Genomic DNA, 10,878 nt, shown 5'->3' with positions numbered 1-10,878 from the left:
CAAGCTTTGGAATCTTCTTCCTCAATGCTCTGTTCTTTCTAGTTTTCTAGCACATTGCCATTCACAGCAGCCTATGGCCCCTACCCCGCATCCCTGCAGAGATCGCTGACATGGTGTCTTCTGGTCTAGCCTCCCGAATTATGGCCTCTCCACACTCCAGCCCTTCCTACACTTTCCCACCAAATGAATCTTCCCTAAATGCCATCTTCATGCCATGCCTCTATTTAAAAACAGAAGGAATAAGCTTTGCTTAACTGGGTCAACTTCCTTCTTCTAAACCTGACCTCCAAGACCTTTCACAACTTGGTGCCAAACATATACTCCAAACTTACAAATCCCCCCTCGGAGCCCACACAAGTCCTCTCTACAACTGTCCTATTGATCTCTTCACACCATGTGCGTTCCTGTAACCCAGCTCTCTGGGTAGAAAAGGATGAGTCACCTATATATAAACAGGAATTTTGCTGCAGTCCTTTGACCACTGAGAATGGCTCTGCCTTGCCCCCATTTGCTTGTCTGAAGTCTACCCATCCCAGCTTGCATCTTACCTACCCAGGGGCTAACTAAGAGTTCTATTCCCATGTGCACAGAATGAATATACACTCAGTGGCTCACCCACCAGCCCATGGGACCCATTCCTCCCTCTGTACTCATTATTCCTACCAACCTCCCACCCCCAGCCAAGGGTGTTCGCCCTCTTTTTATGTATATAGTCTTGCACCTCATGAGACAGAAGCCAAGTTTTGTCCTATTGTGATCTCCCATTGCAGCAAGGTGCTCAATATACTTTGCTGACTGGCTATGGCTTGGTTCTAAATGGCTTATTTAGTCACTTAAGAATCCCTCTAAGCAACACAAGTTGAGAAATGATTGTGCACTAGTGTTCTACAATAAGCAAAAATGTCACATGAAATTCATAGGATTGCTTAATATTAAATATAAAGGAGATAAGAATATTTCATCTTTTCCTTTGCCATAGACGTGTATTGTCCACCTTAGACAGTCAGGAAAAGCAGATACGGATTTGAAATGATGTTTGATCCTTAAACAGACACTTTCCTTCATTCTGCATAACATGAGCTTTTCCAGATATTTGTTGATAACCTTGAGCTGAAGTTGAACCCTAGCCAAGTCTTGAATTTTGAATATCAGCTATAGGATATGGGGGAGGATGCTGATGGGCATTAATGAAAGAGCTTTATTTCAGAAAAAATGGGCTCAAGTGGTTCTGGAATGAAGGAGGAGGAATGTGCTTTTAAAGAGGTACCTTCCAGAAACCTTATTTGTGCTCTTGGCTCCAGAGTAAGATGGAAGAAGTGGTACAAAAATATATTTTAAAGTTGGGGCATTGTAAGCTTGTCTTAGACTTCTGAGCTTTCAGAGTGTTTGTTCAGGAGGTGGTTTCCAAGGTTTTACAACTTAGCTAAAAACGTTTGGTCTCCTCTTTAGATCCATTCAGCTGATATCATTTTTAGTGACTTCCGAGGCAGCATTGTTGCTGAGAATTGATACAGCAATGAATCTTTACTAGCACCCATGAAAACTGGACTTTTGTATCTCACATTTTACTTTGACTACATTTTTTTCTTTTATAAATTCCGTGGAAACCAGATTTGTCTATCAGTTGAATAACAGGCGTGAAATGTATATAATCCCTGCCTTGCCACAGGATAACTGATTTGCATCTTCTGGTTAAATGCAAATTGTCCATCCTTAAGTTCAAGGCGTTGGCCTCTTTTAAATGAACAGCACTAAAGTGACTTGTAGACATGACTGTTTGTTTAGCTTGGCTTCTCTCTTTGATCTCATGTTAACATACCTTAATGGCAGGTAATGATTGATAATGGAGTATTGTAAAGTTCAGGTAATAAATACTGCTTAACTCATAATAATGCTGAATAATGTACTTTTTATGACTTGGTTTGATGGAAAATTTCCTTGTCAGCTTGGCCTAATTGTCCAAACAAAACCACCCATTACTTGAAGGAATACATGTCTACCTTAGACACATTAATTAGGGTCATGGCTGGGCTGCACAAAGGCATAGAGTAACACTTCAGTTATCTTTAAATGTGATCTTTGGACAGTCTTACTAATGCTAGACTCAGGTTTAATGAGAAACTTTTGTTTACACTCACCCTTTGAGGCTCACGGACCTGCTTTGGAATCTATGGGGATGGCTGTGGATCACATGTACACACACCAGGGTCTTCTTTGAGGCGTCCAGAGGTCATCAGCTCTAGTGGTTTGGACATAAAAAGTCACAACAGTAAGTTTTCTTTATCTTGGCATGGGGACAGGAGTATTTGTATGAGGAGAAATAAAAATCTTTTTGATTTTTTATTGCTAAATGTTTAAAGACACAAGGCATTGTGCTGAGAATGAAAGGGGTGCCTAGATTTGGTGTCTTAGTGTTGACAAGCATGAGGGCTGTACATCAAAGTGCTGGGTGAAGAGCCACTTGCCCAAGTATGGTATTTCCATGCTGTTTCATTGTCTTTGAAGTCCCAGGAATGTTCCAGAAAATACAGTAGAAATCCAGGAGATGACCGTGGGGGCTTTTACTGAAAGGAACAGTGTAACATCCATGGTTTGACTGCAGAGCATCCCCCAAATTAATCCAAAAATCGTTCTCTGAAAAAGAATGCTTGGTTTTAAAGTTTGAGCTGATTTGATTCATGATTCCAAATGAGTAGACTGCTGCTATGCTCAATTCAGGGGCTAGTTTCCTGCGTATTGTGGGGGAAAAAAAGTGCATGTTTAATTTTTCAGATTTGAGCCAAATTGTTATCTCCTTGATGATAGTTTCATATCTTATTTGATACCTGAGTTTCTAAGAAAACCCACAGTGGGAAATATTTTATTCTTGCTTTGTGTTAATCACATCATTTTCTTTCCTGACAACTCTCTACAAATGACTTGTCCCTTAGCTTCTATACATTTATAGTTTTTGCTGGCATTAGGTACCCAGAATGGCTCATTTTGATGAATAACATTGTCCACTTCACACATGTTACATGCTACCTACTTTTTATTTTTTTAAGAGCAGGATATTTCAGATTGACTTTGAAATAAACAAAATCTGTTTGTCCATAACAATTTTGCCTTTTTATCCTGATGATTCATTTTATGTTCTACTTCATTCTGTTTTGGCTGGAATTCTTAGAAGATTACAGAATCAAAAATGACATTCTTTAGAAATTTGGTTTGCTGGAGGTATAGATATACAAAGATTGGTGTCTTGGTGGGGTTGATGCCTTTCAATTAAAAACATAAGTACTTTTTTTGTCATTATTAAATATGAGAATTCATGCCTAAAACTCTTACAGCAGTTAATGGACTTCCCAAAATGTTCCAAGTTAAGAACTGAATGTGTCAGACAACAGGTGCATTGCAAATGTCACTGCCAGTCAACTGCTTTCCCTTTCCTGATGGATGCATGCTGATGTTGGTGAGGTTCACCAATTGACATTTGTTTCATACATTTTTAAGACAAACTAATGCAACAAGAATCAAGAATGGTCATTTGACCACTGTATACTTGGATTACATTTCTCTTTTCTAATTTTTTGTTCCTTTAGGTAGGAACCAAGTTTTGAGACCCTTAGTTTTATATATAACCTATTTCAAGGGGAATTCATTTCATTTGTATTAAAGTATCTTTAAATAGATATATTTAAGCAAACAGGAGGCAGTTAGTGCATGTATTTTCAACCCTGGCTGTATGATAGAATCACCTGGGTAGCTATTTTTAAAATGTTGATATCCCAGACCCACCTAAGAAAACTTAAGTAGAATATTGGGGTTGGAGTACTGATTTTACATTTTTTAAATGTGTTTATTTTTTCCATTATAGTTCGTTTACATCATTCTCTCAATTTTCTACTATATAGCAAAGTGACCCAGCCACACACACACACACACACACACACACACACATACATTCTTTTTCTCACATTATCCTCCATCATGTTCCATCACAAGTGACTAGATATGGTTCCCTGTGCTATACAGCAGGATCTCATTGCTTATCTACTTTTTTTTTGTCTTTTGTCTTTTTAGGGCCACACCCAGGGCATATGGAGGTTCCCAGGCTAGGGGTCTAATTGGAGCTACAGCTGCTGGCCTATGTCATGGCCACAGCAATGCCAGATCCAAGCCACATCTGCGACTTACACCATGGATCATGGCAACCCACTGAGCGAGGCCAGGGATAGAACCCGCAACGTCATGGTTCCTAGTCGGATTTGTTTCTGCTGCAACATGATGAGAACTCCTTATCCACTTTTTTAAAACCTTCCCACTTTTTAAAAACCTTCCCACTTTTTTAAACCTCACCAGGTAGTTCTAACATGTAGATCAGAAGTTCAAAACTACTGATTGGGTATGATGTTTCTAAAATCCAAGTCCAAGAGAGCCCATGTGCAGAGTTGAGTGGGGCACTTGTTAAATGCCCTTTCCCAGGCCACCCTGGCCCAAGACCCACTGAAAAAGAACTACTGAAGGGGAGCCTGAAGACCCAATTTTCCTCTGAACTTCACACACATTCTGAAATTTGAAATTTCCTGCCAGTCTCTGGTATCACGTAAAGGAAGTTAATCCTCACAACAACCCTTTTGCAGCAGGTCCTACGACTACGGTTATACAGATGAGAAAACTGAGGTAACTCTTTAGAGGTCCCATCGTTCCACTGTAGAGGCAGGATTTGAACCTTAGCAGTTGACTTCACAGCCTGTGAACACAGCAGCTACTCCATAGTTCCACAGCATCATATGAGCACTGGCCTGTGGTGATTACGTATGTCCAGCTCTACAGTGGCAAGTCATGAGTTAATGAAGCCCATTAAATAAGGTGAGGTACAAAAACTGGGGGATTAATTCAGAGTATTGGTGAGGGTGTCAGGAAAGCCTTCATGGAAGGAGCAGGCATCTGAGCTGACCCTCTCAGGATGGGGATGGCTTTTCCAGGCAGAAGCATGTGTGAAGTGCTCACAGAATGGCAAGAGTTCTGTGGCTCAGTATGGGACCATCTGGGTGAGACAAGCCTGGAAAAGCAGCTTTGATATCTTCTGGGGAGGGACTGGATTCAGTTTGCTTCTTACCTATTGCGGTGATAAGCCATTCAGCCAATAAATATTTTTATTCCAATACTGGATGGTGGCTAGTGAGGAGAGGGGAACATCTTTAAATGGGCTCTTTAGTCACTGACATTCAGAAACTCACATTCCTGTAGTCAACCATGGATACTTTAAAATATTATTTATTAACTTTTGAATAGGAAATACATTAGCACAGGACAAAACCCAGATGAACAAAAGGCTGTAAAAATGAAATGGAAAATAAGTCTGTCATCCACCCCCGACCACCAGTAACCCAGCTCCCTGTCGAAGAGGCAACCGTTATTGCTCATTAGTGAAACCTTGGCTCTCTTCCTTTTTCCCTCTGCCACACGCATGTGCTCACGTGATCTGTGTAATTGTAAACCCTCCCAGTCCCATTAACTCACTGAGTTTCAGCCTGTTTGTACGAGTGCATGTAGAGTTCTCATAGATATTCATTCAACAAACATTACTGAAGGCCTACTCTGTGTCTGCTTTTAAAGGTCTGGACCGAAGACTAGGAGATCAGCAAAAGGTTAACACTTGCCCTCAGGGATCACACAGTATAATAAGGTAAACCACCAAAAAATAATTATGACAGTGCATTCTGGGAAATGTAGTAGCAATAAATGCACAGCTTTATGAGGATAAGTGGACTTTAAGGCCCAAGCCTTTCTAGTTGCTGCTGCCTCTGGGCAGAGAAGGGTGCTGAGCCACCACAGCCCTCAGCTAACTTCATACTTAGAGTGAACTGTGTCCTTCCAAACTCACCATGGTTTTTCTTTTGTATAACTTGATCCAAATCATTCCTGCTTGTCATGGTCTCTTCCACATCTAGACATTTTCAGATGTGTATTCTTGTTATTTTATTTTTAATTACTAATCATGGTTCATTCTCTAAGTTGACTTATTTTACTTCTAAATTAATTTCCTTGCAATATAGTTTGGGGTTTCGGGCAGGTGGAAGAACCCAAATTTTGTGAGTTTTGTGTCCCTGGCATGTGACTTTGAGCACTGCTTTGTTCTGTTTAATTCTCATGTGGTCCCACCGAAATGTCGATAGGTTATGAATATTCACAAGTGTGCAGGGGGCAGTAACTCCTTTTACAAAAAATAATGCAGCATGTAGTACATAACATTTTTATTCTTTTGAGACAGTTTCCCAACCTGTGTTCCAGGATGCATTTCATAAGATGTTAATAGATCTTCTACTCAGAAAAGGGATTCTATAATTCAGCAAGTTTGGATGTGAAGAAAAAAACGGGCTTCTTTATTCCAGATATTCTTAGAGCTTTTAGTATGTTAACATACATTGTGAACTTCCAGTAGAACCTGGTAGGCAGTGTTTCTCATACCTATTTGATAATGAAAACTAGTTTTTGTTTGTTTGAGAAATACAGCCATTGTCCCCTTGGGAAATTCTGTTTTATTAGATGACTGATGATGTCTAGTGCAATAGATTCTGCATGTAAAATGCCCCCAACAAATGGTTCTCCATCAGAGGAGAAACACTCTTAAAAGTTGACAGATATGGGAGTTCCCATCGTGGCTCAGTGGTTAACGAATCCGGCTGGGAACCATGAGGTCGCGGGTCCGATCCCTGGCCTTGCTCAGTGGGTTAAGGGTCTGGCATTGCCGTGAGCTGTGGTGTAGGTCACAGATGTGGCTCGGATCCCATGTTGCTGTGGCTGTGGCGTAGGCCGGTGACTACATCTCCAATTGGACCCCTAGCCTGGGAACCTCCATATGCCGCAGGAGCAACCCGAGAAATGGCAAAAAGACAAAAAAAAAAAAGTTGACAAATATGTACATATTTATGGTTCACAAACCAGTTTGTTTAACTAACGTGGTAGCTTATTTCTGTGCATTGATGAAAACAGCTGGATTACTTTCCTAAGCTCTTTACTGTGTCCTGGGGAAGCCTTGGACATGCATGGCTCTGACTTTGCTTCAGGAAGGGCTTCTTAAGCTTCTTAAGTAAGCTCTCCCACTTGCTTCCTCTCTGTCCCCCTTTCCAGCCTTTTCCCTTTTGTTCTCACTCCCCTCTTTCCTCTTCTCCAGCTGCTCCCTCAGTCTGTGGGGAGACGTGGACAAGAGACCATGACTGTGACGATGCCAAAAACAGGCAGGGTGGGAAAAGACTTGACAAAGAGCACAGAGAAGGGGATGGGGAGGCAGAGAAGAGAGGAGAGAAGGAAGAGGAGAGAAGCATGGACACCACGGGCCACGAACAATCCTCTTTAAACATTTACGCTTCGTCGTCCTTTCTCCTTGTGGGCAGGTAAGAGATCAAGCAGCAGGCAAATCACAAAAACTCAGACATCAGAAATGTTCCCAAATTGCAGGGGGGGGGGGGTTGGCAGCAAAGGGGAACATTGTCATCTTTGTTAACACGCAATAAAGACTATTTTGGAAGTTCCTTAGGCAAGATCTAGCTAGATAAGCTTTTCCTTTTTGTGGTCACTTTCCCCACCATCGGATTCTGTGTATTGACAGTCTAGTCTATGTTCCTAGAAAGAATGAAACTATAGTTGACCTCCTTCTGTAGACATTCTCACTGTGTTGCTAAGAATGAGGGGAAATAGAGTGAAGGGAAAAAAATAGGTTCCGAAGCTCAGAAAATCACCAATGATGATGGATGAGTGGGACACAAGAAACAGCAGACAGAAGTGAGCAGACTTCAAAATAAAGCCTTCTTAGCGTATATTACTTAGGATTATATTCAGATATGAGTGACAGAAAACCCAAGATAACAGTGGTTTAAATAAGATAGAATTTTATTTCTCTCTCATCTACCAGTGTGGATAGGTGATATGGTGCCCTATACACCGTATATTTTTTCTATTAGAGGCATGGCCTTGACATCATGCTCCAAAATGCTAGCATCAGCATTGTAGACAAGAAGATGGAAAAAGAGTGGGAAAAAAAAAAAAAGAGGGGAGACAAAGAGCAACTCGGGTACTCTCAGGGAAGTTTCTGGAATGACTATCCACCATGCTACTTACATCCCATTGTTTATAGTTGGTATTGGTCAATACTTTCCTGCAGGAGAATACCGAGACATTCAGTCTTTATTTCAAGGCAGCCATGTGTCCAGTCGAAACCAGCTCATTTTCTACAGGAGAAGGAGATAACGGACATTGGGGGTGTGGTAAATGATGTAATTATTCACAAAATTGTCCAGTCCCTCACTTGCCACTGACATCAAATTTGGCCACATGACTGACTTCAACCAGTGAAACATAAGCCAAAGCTTTACAAGCCAACCAGTAGTTTGCCACATCCTCTTTGCCCTCTGCCACAGGACTGGCAATGTTTCCATCAGAGGCTGTCCCATCCCTAGGTCCTGGAGGGGACGACCCAGAGTAGAGCTATAGCTGCCTTGAGTCAGGCCTGAGACATACATGGAAGATAAACCCGATATTTGGGGGTCACTTATTACTGCAGCATAACCTACCCCAGTGGTTTCAAAATACAGTGCCCAGACCATCAACCATCAGCATCTTCTGGGAACTTGTTAGAAATGTTCGTGTTCAGCCCCACCCTAGACATACTGATTAGAAACTCTGTGACAGGGCCCAGCACCCTAAGCATTTGAGCTACTGTCCTTGTCTATTTTAACCAAGGGGGATGGGGTGCTAGAGCTATTCCACACAGGTTTGACTCTCTGCCACCTATAGGTGGAGCGAGGGAGCAAGAGTTGTCATCTGTTCCTCGTGAGAGAAAAGAGATTCAGTAACTACAAGAGTGGAAGTGGCATCTTCCTGTTATTTGGTGTGACTTTGGCCCCAGTGGAAGAGACTACAGCTATAGAAGTGAATCATAGCTCTTCAATCCAGTGAAGATCTTTGTTATTGTAAGAAGTGGATAGTGGTACCCATATCCTTGAAGATGCAGGAGTAGAGTGATGGTTTAGAAATAGATATCTCACTTCTTTGACCTTCTGGTACCCCATTGTTATGGTTGGAGTGCACACAAGCCACTAAAACAATGTATCTTACAGTAAATTGCCCTATTAAGTGGTCTATATCTGATTTTTACCAGATACTACCATTTTGAGGCAGTGGAGACACCCAAGTTTGTTCCAAAACATGGCTGACAGATTAACACTTTGAATTCACAAATGTGGCTCAGTGTGATGTGTGTGCATCCTTCAGGGAGCAAAATCTGAGGCTATTCCCAGAAATGCCAGGGTGCTGCTCTGTAGGGCTGGAAATAAGCAATGGACACATCCTCACAGTAAATCTTCGTTGCTTTTATCACCCTCCTTGCAGAACTTTCTGTGGGATCCAGATTGCTTTGGTCTACTGGACAGAATTCCATATTCTAGATCTTTCCATTCTCTTATGACTCCAGGTTTGATGATTCAATGGATGGGAACTAAGATTGTCTGCTGCTATCTTGCTGTCTTAAATGTAGGTTTTATCTCAACACTGCCAATCTTAAAGCATGAATGCCCCTGGCACAGGCTCTAGGAGATGGCTGGAGGAATGAGTCTTTCATAGAACTGTGAAAGAAGTGCAGCCAAATCAGGGCAAAGTGTGGGAGAAGAGAGGGAAGCATGTGTGAGGCCAGGAATATTTGGTGGAGAGGTGGCACTTAGGTCTCTTTTTACTTCAGGCAACGATGTTTTCCCCTCTGCTATGCTTTTGTGAGAAATTCAAGTTTCAAATAAAATAGCAAATAACCCTAATGAAGCAGCAATTTAGCTTGAATCAGCAATATTCTACATACATTTGCCTCACAGTGTGACCCGAGCAAACCTCCCCTTCGTGAGAAGGAGCAGGCACCTCATTTGCTGCCTTTGGCTGAAGATTTGCCATATTTAAGAGAACAAACATGATTTCCCTAGAATCTAACTTCTAATGTGCTATGGTTAGACTAAGCTTTTATATTAGTCATATGGCATTTTCCTCAGAGCCCACATGGAAAACCCACTGTCTCGTCCTACTGAATGTTCTGTGCAAAGTATCATCAAAGAAGCCAAATGCCCTGAACTCCATGGGAGAAAACCGCAGAGGACACAGTTCTGGACCTGATTCCTGAGCAGGCTTGCTCAGAGCCCCCAGTGCCTCTCTGCCCAGGATCATCTCCAGGACAGTGCAGGGCCCAGAACAAATCCTCACCTCCACCCCCTAGTTTTTTTTTGGTTTTTGTTTTTTGTTGTTTTTTTTGTTTTTTTGTTTTTTTTTTTTTAGGGCTGCACCCTCAGCATATGGAAGTTCCCAGGCTAGGGGTCAAATTGGAGCTACAACTGCCGGCCTACACCACAGCCACAGCAACGTGGGATCCGAGCCACGTATGCGACCTACACCACAACTCACGGCAACACCGGATCCTTATCCCACTGAGCAAAACCAGGGATCAAACCCGTGTCCTAATGGATACTAGTCAGGTTTGTTACCACTGACCACAATGGGAACTCCCCTAGCATTTTTTTATAAGGCAGATCAGATTAAGTGAATGTCAAAGGGAGCAGAAAACTAGAAGATGTCACAGAAAGACGTTACGATGCTGAAAGTGGGGACAGGGGTGAGTTGTAAAGAAGGAACACAGACCAACATTTCTTCTGCTTCTGGGTCTATGAACTATCAAGGTCTTTTGTTTAATACTGGTTACTTGACCTTGACAGTGAATTTTGAAACTCTATTTGAAGTTCTTTCTTTCTTTCGGTATAAATAGGGTTGCTCTAAACTATTTAGTAACTGTGGGAAGAATATGACATATAAGGCAAAGGCAAGCATCTTCTTTAAACTTCTTTCTGCCTCAGTTTATTTCAA

The 10,878-nt window shown here is 41.8% G+C and overlaps 1 long non-coding RNA gene across 1 annotated transcript; it reads left to right on the top strand.

Moving 5' to 3' along the window:
- The first annotated feature begins 1,912 nt into the window (after positions 1 to 1,912).
- LOC125122228 (uncharacterized) lies at positions 1,913 to 7,387 on the top strand. The gene is made up of 3 exons (XR_007133732.1): positions 1,913 to 2,269; positions 5,602 to 5,671; positions 7,160 to 7,387. It is a non-coding gene; the product is annotated as an uncharacterized LOC125122228 (long non-coding RNA).
- The last annotated feature ends 3,491 nt before the right edge of the window (positions 7,388 to 10,878 follow it).

This window comes from Phacochoerus africanus, chromosome 3 (assembly GCF_016906955.1).
Source record: "Phacochoerus africanus isolate WHEZ1 chromosome 3, ROS_Pafr_v1, whole genome shotgun sequence".
NCBI lineage: Eukaryota > Metazoa > Chordata > Mammalia > Artiodactyla > Suidae > Phacochoerus > Phacochoerus africanus.
This window is presented reverse-complemented; position numbering and strand designations above follow the sequence as displayed.